The sequence below is a fragment of the Papio anubis genome, chromosome 10 (assembly GCF_008728515.1).
Source record: "Papio anubis isolate 15944 chromosome 10, Panubis1.0, whole genome shotgun sequence".
Classification (NCBI taxonomy): domain Eukaryota; kingdom Metazoa; phylum Chordata; class Mammalia; order Primates; family Cercopithecidae; genus Papio; species Papio anubis.
The window spans coordinates 54,363,241-54,378,416 of record NC_044985.1 but is presented as its reverse complement, the minus strand read 5'-3'; the positions used below and the strand labels follow the sequence as shown (position 1 = coordinate 54,378,416).

At 42.0% G+C, this 15,176-nt stretch overlaps 1 protein-coding gene across 1 annotated transcript in view; it reads right to left on the bottom strand.

Moving 5' to 3' along the window:
• MYO3B (myosin IIIB) overlaps positions 1–15,176 on the bottom strand; it is a 485,789-nt gene that overhangs the window by 12,922 nt on the left and 457,691 nt on the right. The window lies entirely within an intron of this gene.

Below are 15,176 nucleotides of genomic sequence, written 5' to 3'. Positions count from 1 at the left end.
AAGAATTATGTTATTTAATGTCACATCAACACATCATCAAAAGTCAACTTGGTGGCCACCAGTGGCCCATGTCCCACACTTTGAGAAACATGTGTTGGGGTGGGAATCTGAAGTCAGAAAAACTGGAGTATGATAACCACCTCAGCACTTATTAGAGGCCTTCACCTGGGAATGATGACCCCTTCCTTGTAGGGTTGTAGTGAGAATGACAGAGAATATATGAAAAGATAAAACACGGTGCCAGAGGCATTAGCAGGTGCTGCGAAGGGGCTGCTGTATTTCTTGTTATACTGGAGTGGTTCTCCACCCTGGATGCATATTAGAATCATCTGAAGGGCTTTTTAAAAATACAGATACCATGACCTCACCCCTGGAGATCCTAATTTTTAATTGGTCAGGGGTAGGGTTCTGGTATTGTTGGTTGTTTAAAACAAAGTTCCTCCTCCTTCCCAGTGATTTTAATTTGTAGCCAGGGTTGGAAAAACCATGGATTTAACCCTTTCTTAAGAGCTTAGATCAATTCTGCAGATTAGCTCTGTGCCATTTTGAAAAGCTGGCATAGGCTCAGGGAAGTATTCACTGGACAAAAGGAATTCTGGATGGGGGAAGCTCTGGGCACCATCAGGTATTTGCTTTGCACTGGAAGCTGCATCAAATGGCTTGAGCCCAAAGCAGACATAAGGGCTCCTTATTTCCCTGTACACTGGGAAAATCATATTTCTCTTATTCCAAGAGAATAATTTTGCTGACCATGGAAATACTATCTCTGGTTTCCAGAGGTACAGTGCCCTTCAGTGCTCTTCTGGAAGTTGTAGTATGAAGAAATGACAAAGCCAAAAAGCCATTCTGACCTAGGGAGACTCTCTTTAAAGCGAAATATAAATGTAGGGCAAAAACTCTGTGGTCCCCGGGGGGTTGGATCCAGAGGAAAATGTTTAAAAGGCAAACATTTAGAATGAATTATACAGCTTCAGCAATGGTTTGCTATTGGCTTGCTTTTTTGTTTTGCTTTGTGTAATGCCTGGAATATCTGCATCATGTAGCATCTTTCTATTTTTAGGAGTCTTTAAACTCCTTTATTCTGAGGCCCAAGAATATTCTCATCCACCACGTGCTTTCACGTGGAGATGACTGACTTCATCTTTGACAATGGCAGTTCCCTAACCTCAACCCAGCACGGGAGCAGGAATTAAGGTGAAAATGGCCACCGAAACTGCACCCAGTGGGAAAACAGCATTAACTCAGCTTTTAAAAAAGTGTCAACCTGAAAAATCCAAGACCTAGATCTGATGCTTAGTGGACCCACAATGCCAGGCAGCAGTCTGGGAGATGTCATTTCTGGAGCTTCTAATGAGATGCAAATCACCTGGTGAACTACTGGGGAGCTGGGAAACAATGTCCTGGGTAAAAGCAGATAAAAATGGAATGAAAGAATTTCTTTGAAGATTGGAATGACATTTTAAGTGCTTGCGGATATGGGACACCAGATAGTGCTGGTTTTACTAAACTAATTGTGACGGGGTCTTTGATTCCCTGCAGCAGGGGACCCCGGGGCACTTGTCTCCAGCTCTGCCTCACTCTTTGAGGAGCTGGTTCCAGTTCTACTGTGAGTGTGCAAGGGGCTGGTCAGCTGTAGCAAAACCAGCACTGGACATGGGGGAATCAGAAGACCTGGGCATACATAGTTCAAGTTCTGACACATATTGGTATATGTCCTTAAGTGAATCCCTTACCCCTCTGCTGCCATGTTTTCTGTGTAAAATGATAAAGAGAGGGTTGGACTGAGGTAGTAATTTTTAATGGAGGACACTGGTGTGGCAGATTACACATGTTCTGGCCTGAAGATTCTGAGCTGCTCTCCTTGGAGTCACATTCTTTCCCAGTGTGTGAACATCTGTGTGCAGTGAGGGATATGCCTCATGGGGATCTGTTGCCTGAAGCCAGTGTGAAGGCAGGAAAAGGGTAAGAACCATTAGCCCAGAGGCCCTTTAAAGTCCCTTCCAACTTTAAGATGCTGTAACTCCAGAGTAATCGCCACTTAACCTCTTGGAGCCTCATCTGTGAAACTGACATAAATGCTTTTGCTTTTCAGCTTGTTGGAATTTAAAGGCAACCAATCAAAATGCATTTAGGCTTCAAAGGAAAAAGTTCTCCATAAATACACCAGAATTTCATTCTAACACGACTCATTCATCCAAAGAGCAAAGCTACACAAGGTAGGTTCCTCTGAACCACTTTCCGGGTCATTTGGTTACTGATGGGCTAAAAGACATCATTAAAACCTCACCTACTCAGCCTTTGCCCAGCTGTGAGCAAAACCTGCAGAGTATAGATTAATATTGCACAGCTGTACAAATACCCACCCAGGTCCATAAATTATAAAATATTTTTACACATAGAGAGGGCAGTCATTAGTATGAGTGACATGATTTGGGGGAGGTTACATCTACTAATGTCTGCCAGGTGTGTGTGTGTGTGTGTGTGTGTGTGAGAGAGAGAGTGTGAGTGTGTAAGACAGAGAGAGAGAGAGAGAGATTGAGCAGAAATAGAAAAGAATGTGAGTAGTAGACCAAAATAAAATCACAAATGTAATTTTTATCTTGCATTTAATTAATAAGATGTAAAAATGAAATCAATGAAGTATTAGTGGTGAGAAATTCAGTTGTTATTCTTTCAGTCTTCGTCTTCAAAAAAGCCAAGAAAATAGTTAAGTATCTGAGAGAAGCAAAGGTTAAATAGAAAGGTATGTTTTGGTTATTTCACTAATTTCTGCTGAATTTTGGAACAAATTTCTGAAGTCCATTATAAAATCAATTTGGTCCAACTATCCAGCAAACATTAAGACATTTATACAAGTAGGGCAGCACAAAGCTTTCAGTTCTCTGCTCCAATCAAGAATTTAAATTTCAGTTCTTCAGGGTCACAGAGAACTACTAAATTTCTTTGCCTTGTTGTACAATCCAATATGAGATTAGTAAAAAATTTGTTATGGAAACAATGCATAAAATGATGACTTCTCATGCCCTCCCTGACCTAAGGAGGTTGCAAGAGATCTGAATTTCTCCACTTGACTCAAGATTTCTCAACAAATTAGCATCAGCAGCTTTTTCCCTTCCCTTTTAAATATCCCTATACTCAGGCAGGGTGCGATGGCTCACACCTGTAATCCTAGCACTTTGGGAGGCCGAGGCAGGTGGATCACTTGAGGCCAGGAGTTTGAGACCAGCCTGTCCAACATAGCGAAACCCTGTCTCTACTAAAAATACAAAAAACTAGCCAGGCCTCGTGGCATATGCCTGTAATCCCAGCTACTCGGGAGGGTGAGGCAGGAGAATCGCTTGAATCCACGAGGCAGAGGTTGCAATGAGCCAAAGTCAGGCCACTGCACTCCAGCCTGGGCGGCAGAGTGATATTCCATCTCAAAACAAAACAAAACAAAACAAAAAAACCCACACACACGAAAAACCCTACACTCTGAGTGACCTACCTGATCAGTATAGCTATAAGCACCTTCCTATACGTCATAAAAAACAAACCAAGCTTAACCAAAGTAAATGGTTACAGCTGTTGCTAACATAGCTGAAAAATGGGTATCTCCTGTGTTATGCAAGTGATATTTTGGTCTTCACAAGGAAATTATTGCCTACACACACACACACACACACACACACAAAAGCAAATGCTCTGGCCATGAAGTTTGACCAAACTAAAAGATAGTTCCAGTGCAATGTAATTTTAAGTTTCCAAATGAACATATTCCAGGAAGCTCATATCAGTGGTCCTCAGCTCTTGACCCCTGAAGGAACATTCTTTCAGGGACTTGGTTGTCTTGGCTTAGTCAAATGAAATATTAACAATCAGAAACCCGGCAGCATTTATCTGACAATATAGAGAAAATCATATGAACATGAGCTCTCCACTGGAATGATCTTGGACATCCGTGATGGCACCGGGAAACGCGCCACTAGCTCTGAAAGCGTGGGAGGCTCTGGCTGACTTGGCACCATCCCACTTCCAGCTCTCACGGCCTCTCATCCTGCATGAGATGGGGACCCAGCAGAGAGGGGTTAAATGGGTTGAGAAGCCAGTCCAGCCAGGGGTCATTAGCAATCAAGGACCAGCATTAAAAGGCAGCAGGAGACTAAGGGTCTCTGACAGGCCTGACTCCAGGCACCATCTGGAAGGAAAGAGGCTGTCAAAGCTGGATTGTAAAAAAAAAAAAAGAACTTCATGGAGATCTTTTCTTTTTAATAACATAACACAAGTGGTTATGTTATTTCCAATGTGGTTCCTTCCCTGGAAGTTAGATTATTTTCAAAGTGGTCTGTTTCTGAGAGTGGGGCCAGGAAGTCACATTCCCAGGAGTGTTTCTGGCTATGATGAACCAGTTATTGGCAACTGGGTTGGGACCAGCCCAAGACCAAGTGTATGGTCAACAAACTCTTATACTTTGATAGTGGCGAGAGATCATAACACACATGCTTCATAATAAGGTAAGTGGAATATGTCAGATCTAAACTATGGGGCATGGCTCATATCCAATAATGCATTAATCATATTCCACACACTACAATATGATCTGCGACTAAAAAGGAAAAAACAGACAGCTTTGCTTAACCTGTGTTCAAGCTGATCATCTAAGCTGTGATTTTTGACACAACTTAAAAAATTTTAAAACAAGCCTGGACTCACTTTCTAAGATAATTTGTACAAGGAAATGACAGTCAGAGGTGTTGCATATTGCATATACGTGGTTACCAACTTGGTTTACATTACTGATTAAATTCATTTTCTCTCTTTTTTAGACATTTGGATATCTCCTCCTCCTTCCCCTTATCTATAAATATGTAAGAAAGAAAATATGTTTAAAATACAGTATTTCTTTTGATCACAGATTAGATTTACAGAACAGAGATGCCCTAAAAATTGATCTTTAAGAGATATTACAAAGAGATATTACAAAGATATTTTTATATTACATATAAAAATAATGTATTATACAAATATATTTATATAATAAATATAATATATTATACAAATATATTTATATAATAAATATAATATATATATAATATATATATAAATATTTTAAGTTGTAGGGTACATGTGCACAATGTGCAGGTTTGTCACATATGAATACATGTGTTATGTTGGTTTGCTGCACCCATTAACTCATCATTTACATTAGGTATATCTCCTAATGCTATCCCTCCCCTATCCCCCCACACCATGACAGACCCCAGGGTATGATGTTCCTCACCCTGTGTCCAAGAGTTCTCATTGTTCAGTTCCCACCTATGAGTGAGAACATGCGGTGTTTGGTTTTCTGTCCTTGCCATAGTTTGCTCAGAATTATGGTTTCCAGCTACACATCCATGTCCCTACAAAGGACATGAACTTATCCTTTTTTATGGCTGCATAGTATTCCATGTTGTATATGTGCCATATTTTCTTAATCCAGTCTATCATTGATGGACACTTGGGTTGGTTCCAAGTCTTTGCTATTGTGAATATTGCCACAATAAACATATGTGTGCATGTGTCTTTATAGTAGCATGATTTATAATCCTTTAGGTATATACCCAGTAATGGGGATCACTGTAAGCAATGGTATTTCTAGTTCTAGATCCTTGAGGAATTGGCACACTATCTTCCACAATGGTTGAACTAGTTTACAGTCCCACCAACAGTGTAAAAGTGTTCCTATTTCTCCACATCCACTCCAGCACTTGTTGCTTCCTTGGACTTTTTTTTTGAGACGAGTCTCAAGGCTGTGTCACCAGGCTGAGTGCAGTGGCTTATCTCGCTCACTGCAAGCTCCACCTCCAGGTTCACTTACTGCCTCTCAGCCCGAGTAGTTGGGACTACAGTCAGCCTCCCCACCACGCCTCGCTAGTTTTTGTATTTTTAGTAGAGACGGGTTTCACCATGCTAGCCAGGATGGTCTCGGATCTCCTGACCTCGTGATCCACTCCGCCTCGCCTCCCAAAGTGCTGGGATTACAGGCTTGAGCCACCGCTGCCTCTCGCTCTTGTTTCTGATCTCTTTAATGATCGCTATTCTAACTGGTGTGAGATGGTATCTCATTGTGGTTTTGATTTGCATTTCTCTGATGACCAGTGATGATAAGCATTTTTCATGTGTCTGTTGGCTGCATAAATGTCTTCTTTTGAAAAGTGTCTGTTCATCTCCTTTGCCCACTTTTTGATAGGGTTGATTTTTTCTTGTAAATTTATTTAAGTTCTTTGTAGATTCTGGATATTAGCCCTTTGTCAGATGGGTAAATTGCAAAAATTTTCTCCCATTCTGTAGGTTGCCTATTCACTCTGATAGTACTTTCTTTTGCTGTGCAGAAGCTCTTTAGTTTAAGTCGATCCCATTTTCTATTTTGGCTTTTGTTGCCATTGCTTTTGGTGTTTTAGACATGAAGTTCTTGCCCATGCCTATGTCCTGAACGGTATTGCCTAGGTTTTCTTCTAGGGTTTTTATGGTTTTAGGTCTAACATTTAAGTCTTTAATCCATCTTGAATTAATTTTTGTATAAGGTGTAAGGAAGGGATCCAGTTTCAGCTTTCTACATATGGCTAGCCAGTTTTCCCAGTACAATTTATTAAATAGGGAATCCTTTCCCCATTTCTTGTTTTTGTCAGGTTTGTCAAAGATCAGATGGTTGTAGATGTATGGTGCTATTTCTGAGGCCTCTGTTCTGTTCCATTGGTCTATATCTCTGTTTTGGTACCAGTACCATGCTGTTTTGGTTAATGTAGACTTGTAGTATAGTTTGAAGTCAGGTAGCATCATGCCTCCAGCTTTGTTCTTTTTGCTTAGGCTTATCTTGGCAATGTGGGCTCTTTTTTGGTTCCATATGAACTTTAAAGTAGTTTTTTCTAATTCTATGAAGTCATTGGTAGCTTGATAGGGATGACACTGAATCTATAAATTACCTTGGGCAGTATGGCCATTTTCACAATATTGATTCTTCCTATCCATGAGCATGGAATGTTCTTCCATTTGTGTCCTCTTTCGTTGAGCAGCGATTTGTAGTTCTCCTTGAAGAGGTCCTTCACATCCCTTGCAAGTTGGATTCCTAGATATTTCATTCTCTCTGTAGCAATTGTGAATGGGAGTTCACTCATGATCTGGCTCTCTGTCTGTTATTGTTGTATAAGAATGCTTGTGATTTTTTCACATTGATTTTGTATCCTGAGACTTTGCTGAAGTTGCTTATCAGCTGAAGGAGATTTTTGGGCTGAGAGGATGGGGTTTTCTAAATATACAATCATGTCATCTGCAAACTGGGACAATTTGACTTCCTCTTTTCCTAATTGAATACCCTTTATGTCTTTCTCTTGCCTGATTGCCCTGGCCAGAACTTCCAACACTATGTTGAATAGGAGTGGTGAGAGAGGGCATCCCTGTTCCAATTTTCAAAGGGAATGCTTCCAGTTTTTGCCCATTCAGCATGACACTGGCTGTGGGTTTGTCATAAATAGCTCTTATTATTTTGAGATATATTCCATCAATACCTAGTTTATAGAGAGTTTTTAGCATGAAGGGCTGTTGCATTTTATCCAAGGCCTTTTCTGCATCTGTTGAGATAATCATGTGGTTTTTGTCTTTGGTTCTGTTTATGTGATGGATTACATTTATTGATTTGCGTATGTTGAACCAGCCTTGCATCCTAGGGATGAAGCCAACTTGATTTTGGTGGATAAGCCTTTTGATGTGCTGCTGGATTCAGTTTTCCAGTATTTTATTGAGGATTTTTGCATCGATGTTCATCAGGGATATTGGTCTAAAATTCTCTTTTTTTGTTGTGTCTCTGCCAGGCTTTGGTATCAGGATGATGTTGGCTTCATAAAATGAGTTAGGGAGGATTCCCTCTTTTTCTATTGATTGGAATAGTTTCAGAAGGAATGGTACCAGTTCCTCTTTGTACCTCTGGTAGAATTCAGCTGTGAATCCATCTGGTCCTGGACTTTCTTTGGTTGGTAGGCTATTAATTATTGCCTCAATTTCAGAGCCTGTTATTGGTCTGTTCAGCAATTCAACTTCTTCCTGGTTTAGTCTTGGGAGGGTGTATGTGTCCAGGAATTTATCCCATTTCTTCTAGATTTTCTAGTTTATTTGCGTAGAGGTGTTTATAGTATTCTCTGATGGTAGTTTGTACTTCTGTGAGATCAGTGGTGATATATCCCCTTTATCATTTTTTATTACATCTATTTGATTCTTCTCTCTTTTCTTCTTTATTAGTCTTGCTAGCAGTCTTTCAATTTTGTTGATCTTTTCAAAAAACCAGCTGCTGGATTCATTGATTTTTTTGAAGGGTTTTCTGTGTCTCTGTCTCCTTCAGTTCTGCTCTGCTCTTAGTTATTTCTTGCCTTCTGCTAGCTTTTGTATTTGTTTGCTCTTGCTTCTCTAGTTCTTTTAATTGTGATGTTAGGGTGTTGATTTTAGATCTTTCCTGCTTTCTCTTGTGGGCATTTAGTGCTATAAGTTTCCTTCTACACACTGCTTTAAATGTGTCCCAGAGATTCTGGTACATTGTCTCTTCATTCTCATTGGTTTCAAAGAACATCTTTATTTCTGCCTTCATTTCGTTATGTACCCAGTAGTCATTCAGGAGCAGGTTGTTCAGTTTCCATGTAGTTGTGCGGTTTTGAGTGAGTTTCTTAATCCTGAATTCCAGTTTGATTGCACTGTAGTCTGAGAGACAGTTTGTTATGATTTCTTTTGTTTTACATTTGCTGAGGAATGCTTTACTTCCAACTATGTGGTCAATTTTGGAATAAGTGTGACATGGTGCTGAGAAGAGTGTATATTCTGTTGATTTGGGGTGGAGAGTTCTGTAGATGTCTATTAGGTCTGCTTGGTGCAGAGCTGAGTTCAAGTCCTGGATAACCTTGTTAACCTTCTGTCTCATTGATCTGTCTAATGTTGACAGTGGGGTGTTAAAGGCTCCCATTATTATTGTGTGGGAGTCTAAGTCTCTTTGTAGGTCTCTAAGGACTTGCTTTATGAATCTAGGTGCTCCTGTATTGGGTGCATATGTATTTAGGATAGTTAGTTCTTCTTCTTGAATTGATCCCTTTACCATTATGTAATGGCCTTCTTTGTCTCCTTTGATCTTTGTTGGTTTAAAGTCTGTTTTATCAGAGACTAGGATTGCAACCCCTGCTTTTTTTTGCCTTCCATTTTCTTGGTAGATCTTCCTCCATCCCTTTATTTTGAGTCTATGTGTGAGTCTGCACATGAGATGGGTGTCCTGAATATAGCACACTGATGGGTCTTGACTCTTTATCCAATTTACCAGTCTGTGTCTTTTAATTGGGGTATTTAGCCCATTTACATTAAAGGTTAATATTGTTATGTGTGAATTTGATCCTGTCATGATGTTAGCTGGTTATTTTGTCTGTTAGTTGATGCAGTTTCTTCCTAGCATCAATGGTCTTTACAATTTGGCATGTTTTTGCAGTGGCTGGTACTGATTGTTCCTTTCCATGTTTAGTGCTTCCTTCAGGATCTCTTGTAAGGCAGGCCTGGTGGTGACAAAATCTCTCAGCATTTGCTTGTCCGTAAAGGATTTTATTTCTTCATCTCTTATGAAGCTTAGTTTGGCTGGATATGAAATTCTGGGTTGAAATTCTTTTAAGGATGTTGAATATTGGCCCCCACTCTCTTCTGGCTTGTAGAGTTTCTGCTGAGAGATCTGCTGTTAGTCTGATGGGCTTCCCTTTGTGTGTAACCCGACCTTTCTCTCTGGCTGCCCTTAACATTTTTTCCTTCATTTCAACGTTGGTGAATTTGACAATTATGTGTCTTGGGGTTGTTCTTCTCAAGAAGTATATTTGTGGTGGTCTCTGTATTTCCCGAATTTGAATGTTGGCCTGCCTTGCTAAGTTGGGGAAGTTCTCCTGGAGAATATCCTGAAGAGTGTTTTCCAGCTTGGTTTCATTCTCCCCATCACTTTCAGGTACACCAATCGAATGTAGATTTGGTCTTTTCACATGGTCCCATATTCTTGGAGGCTTTGTTCATTTCTTTTTACTCTTTTTTCTCTAAATTTCTCTTCTTGCTTCATTTCATTAATTTGATCTTCAATCACTGACACCCTTTCTTCCACTTGATCAAATCGGCTACTGAAGCTTGTTCATGCATCTTGTAGTTCTTGTGCCATGGTTTTCAGCTCCATCAGGTCATTTAAGGTCTTCTCTACACTGTTTATTCTAGTTACTCATTCGTCTAATCTTTTTTCAAGGTTTAACTTCCTTGCGATGGGTTCGAACATCCTTCTTAGCTCAGAGAAGTTTGTTATTACTGACTTTCTGAAGCCTACTTCTGTCAACTCATCATGACAAGTCATTCTCTGTCCTGCTTTGTTCCATTGCTGGCGAGGACCTGTGATCCTTTGGAGGAGAAGAGGTGCTCTGGGTTTTAGAATTTTCAGCTTTTCTGCTCTGGTTTCTCCCCATCTTTGTGGTTTTATCTACCTTTGGTCTTTGATGATGGTGACCTACAGATGGGGTTTTGGTGTGGATGTCCTTTCTGTTTATGTTGATGCTATTCCTTTCTGTTTGTTAGTTTTCCTTCTAACAGTCAGGTCCCTCAGCTGCAGGTCTGTTGGAGTTTGCTGGAGGTCAACTCCAGACCCTGTTTGCCTGGGTATCACTAGTGGGGGCTGCAGAACAGCAAATATTGCAAAACAGCAAATATTGCTGCCTGATCCTTCCTCTGGAGCTTCATCTCAGAGGGGCACCTGGCTGTATAAGGAGTCAGTCGGCCCCTACTGGGAGGTGTCTCTCAGGCTACACGGGGGTCAGGGACCCATTTGAGGGGGCAGTCTGTCTGTTCTCAGAGCTCAAACACCATGCTGGGAGAACCACTGCTCTCTTCAGAGCTGTCAGACAGGGACGTTTAAGTCTGCAGAAGTTTCTGCTGCCTTTTGTTCAGCTATGCCCTGTTCCCAGAGGTGGAGTCTACAGAGGCAGGCAGGCCTCTTTGAGCTGTGGTGGGCTCCACCCAGTTTGAGCTTCCTGGCAGCTTTGTTGACCTACTCAAGCCTCAGCAATAGTGGACTCCCCTCCCCCAGTCAGGCTTGCCGCCTCACAGTTTGATCTCGGACTAGCAGTAAGCAAGGCTCCGTGGGCATGGGACCTGCTGAGCCAGGCGTGGAATATAATCTCCTGGTGTGCTGTATGCTAAGACCTTTGGAAAAGCTTGGTATTTAGGTAGTAGTGTCCCAATTTTCCTGGTACAGTCTGTCATGGCTTCCCTTAGCTAGGAAAGGGAAATTCCCCGACCCCTTGTGCTTCCCAGGTGAGGTGATGCCCTGCCCTGCTTCTGCTCACCCTCTGTGAGCTGTACCCACTTTCCGACCAGTCCCAATGAGATGAACCAGGTACCTCAGTTGAAAATGTAGAAATCACCTGTCTTCTGCGTCGATCACGCTGGGAGGTGTAGACTGAAGCTGTTCCTATTTGGACATCTTGGAACGGAAACCGGATCATTAATATTATAGCTGAGTTCATTAGAGGGGTAATTCTTGTGTGGTTGCTTTTTTTTTTAAGATGGAGTCTCTCTCTGTTGCCCAGGCTGGAGTGCAGTGGCATGATCTTGGCTAACTGCAATCTCTGCCCCCAGGTTCAAGCGATTCTCTTGTCTCAGCCTCCTGAGTAACTGGGATTATAGGTGCGTGCCACCATGCCCAGTTAATTTTTTGTATTTTAGTAGAGATGGAATTTCACCATGTTGCTAGGGCTGGTCTTGAACTCCTAAGCTCAGGCAATCCACCTGCCTCAGCCTCCCAAAGTGTTAGGATGACAGGCATGAGCCACCACGCCTGGCCCCTTCTGTGGCTTTTAACATTAGTCTTCAGTATACCCTTAGTTCTGATATAAAAAAGCTAGTACAAGAAAAAGGATTCAGGGTATATTTGTTTTTAGATGGTGATGGTACTTTTCTGATAATTTTACCCTCTGCTAAAATCACCCTCATGAAGCTTTTGGCCAGTTTATAGATGCCTGGGATGGGGGAAAAATAACAGGGAAGATCTAAGACTCTGTAGCTTCAGATACAGCCTCAGCAGAGGGTGAGTCAGGTGATACTGGCTGCTGATCCAGAAAGTAGGCATCATTTGGAGGGGTAATCGAGGTAGCTGGCAGCCTAGAAGAAATGCAAGATTCTGGGACTGAACCTGGATCATTTTAAATCAACCAATCCTAAACTTTTGACAGTTTATGTCCATAACTGGCCAACCTGGCCAAGACAGTTTATTAATTGGAGGTCCAATTACATAGAACAGAGTTTGTTTAAAAACAAACAAGCAAGTCCCAGAGACAGAACACTGTGGGAATGGATGAATCCTGTCCTTAATGTTCTTTAGTTGGGCTCACTCTGATTTTGACCTTTCTCACTGTTCTCACGGAGACTTTTGGTTTTCTTAGGATATAAGTGTGCCTACATAAACATGACACTTGAGTAATGAAAACACAGACCTGATCAGAGTTATAGGGTTCCTAGGAAAGACTATGGGAAGATTCTTTAAAAAAAATTGTTTGGTAAAAATATCCAAATGTGAAGCCTACTGTTCAATCCTATACTAAAGCTTCACAAAAGATGCTGTATGGACCGTTGTTGGTAAAGTGAACTTCTGGGGGTTTTGATGCCTTTAGTGGGTGTAGGTTTTGTAATCTCAGAGTTTGATTTATAAGAATATAAGAATGTGCATATTTATTTCCTTGCATATTAATGGCATAAGAAACTGTTAACAAGGACTTGGGGTAAGGCTTGTGGGAGGAAAGTAGTTTTCACTGTATTTCTTTTGTATTGTTTGAAGTTTTTACTTGCTTTTTAAGCATGTGCATGTATTACTTTATATGATATTTAAAAGTTCCTCTTCTCAGGGCAGAAAATCATTTTGATTCCTTTCTAATTCAAATAAACATTGATTGAGGACATTTTAAAGCAAGACATTGTGCAAGGACTAAGGCACAATTTCTAGCTTGAAGACTAGACTAGGCTAGGGTTAGGAACCTTAACAATTAACCACACTGCAACACTGGAAATTACTGATTTTGTGAACATTAAGTAGTTCAGGCTTTCTTACATGAAAGTTGAAACTTCAGTATTTTTCTTTTGAGAACTATATAAGTAAAGGATGTAAGATTTAGATTCTCAGTATTTAGAAGGGTGGAGCCAATTTAAAGGTAGAAATAGTTGGCTTTTGGCTTTTGAAATGAATCAAGAATAGCCACTGTCAGGCCTCTGAGCCCAAACCAAGCCATCGCATCCCCTCTGACTTGCATGTATATGCCCAGATGGCCTGAAGTAACTGAAGAATCACAAAAGAAGTGAAAAGGCCCTGCCCCACCTTAACGGATGACATTCCACCACAAAAGAAGTGAAAATGGCCAGTCCTTGCCTTAAGCGATGACATTACCTTGTGAAATTCCTTTTCCTGGCTCAAAAAGCTCCCCCACTGAGCACCTTGTAACCCCCACTCCTGCCCGCCAGAGAACAACCCCCCTCTGACTGTAATTTTCCTTTACCTACACAAATCCTATAAAACGGCCCCACCCTTATCTCCCTTTGCTGACTCTCTTTTTGGACTCAGCCCGCCTGCACCCAGGTGATTAAAAAGCTTTATTGCTCACACAAAGCCTGTTTGGTGGTCTCTTCACATGGACGCGCATGACATTTTGGTGCCGTGACTAGGATCGGGGGACCTCCCTTGGGAGATTAATCCCCTGTCCTCCTGCTCTTTGCTCCATGAGAAAGATCCACCTACGACCTCGGGTCCTCAGACCGACCAGCCCAAGGAACATTTCAGCAATTTGAAATCAGGTAAGCGGCCCCTTTTCAACTCTCTTCTCCAACCTCTCTCACTATCCCACAACCTCTTTCTCCCTTCAATCTTAGTGCCACTCTTCAATCTCTCCCTTCTCTTAAATTCAATTCCTGTCATTTTCTGGTAGAGACAAAGGAGACACTGAAAGGACACAAAGATAGATGTGTACCCGCCCCCCACCCGCTACACCCTTGTTCTGCTCTCTAATCTTTGCACATACCAGAGATTTCGTAAGTTCTGTGAGTACCTGGTTTTCTGCACGTACCAGAGATTTTGTTTTGCACATACCAGAGATTTTGTAAGTTCTGAGGCAAGGTCACAAGACGTGTTTAAGTAAGATAAACTCTTGCTGCCATAAACCTGCTCTCCCGCCTCAAAGTTTGAACCAAAATATCAGAAATGGCGGGAACCAATCATAGTTAGCCAAATCGCCTTGTTCAAACACTAGCCAATCATATATCTGATTTGTATAATAACTCTATGCCCACTTTTCTTAGACTATATAACATTGTTCGGAGCTCAGTGGGGGAGCTCTCCTGCCCGTCTCGTTTCTCGAGCGAGGGAGAGTTCCAGGTTCGAACCTGTAATAAAGATCCTTGCTTGGCCGGGCGTGGTGGCTCAAGCCTGTAATCCCAGCACTTTGGGAGGCCAAGATGGGCGGATCACGAGGTCAGGAGATCGAGACCATCCTGGCTAACACGGTGAAACCCCGTCTCTACTAAGAAATACAAAAAATAGCCGGGCGAGGTGGCAGCGCCTGTAGTCCCAGCTACTCGGGAGGCTGAGGCCGGAGAATGGCGTGAACCCGGGAGGCGGAGCTTGCAGTGAGCTGAGATCCGGCCACTGCACTCCAGCCTGGGCGACAGCGCGAGACTCCGTCTCAGAAAAAATAAAAAATAAAAAAAAAAAAATAAAGATCCTTGCTGCTTAGCTTTGACTCTGGACTCTGGTGGTCTTCTTTGGGGAATAAACGGTCTGGGCATAACAACACGTTTTATCCATAGACCCAAAACTCCAGTGCCGGTCATGGACTCAGGAAGGCAGCCTTCCCTTGGTGTTTAATCATTGCGGGGACGCCTCTCTGATTACTCACCCACGTTTCAGAGGTGTCTGACCACGCTACAGGGATGCCTGTCTTGGTCCTTCACCTTTAGCAGCAAGTCTTGCTTTTCTGGGGGTGGGGCAAGCACCCCGACCCCTTCTCTGCTTTTCTGAGGGAGGGGCAAGCACCCCGACCCCTTCTCTCCCTGTCTCTACCCCTTCTCTGCTTTTCTGGGGGAGGGGCAAGAACCTCGACCTCTTATTTTTGCACCCCAACCTCTTATTTTTG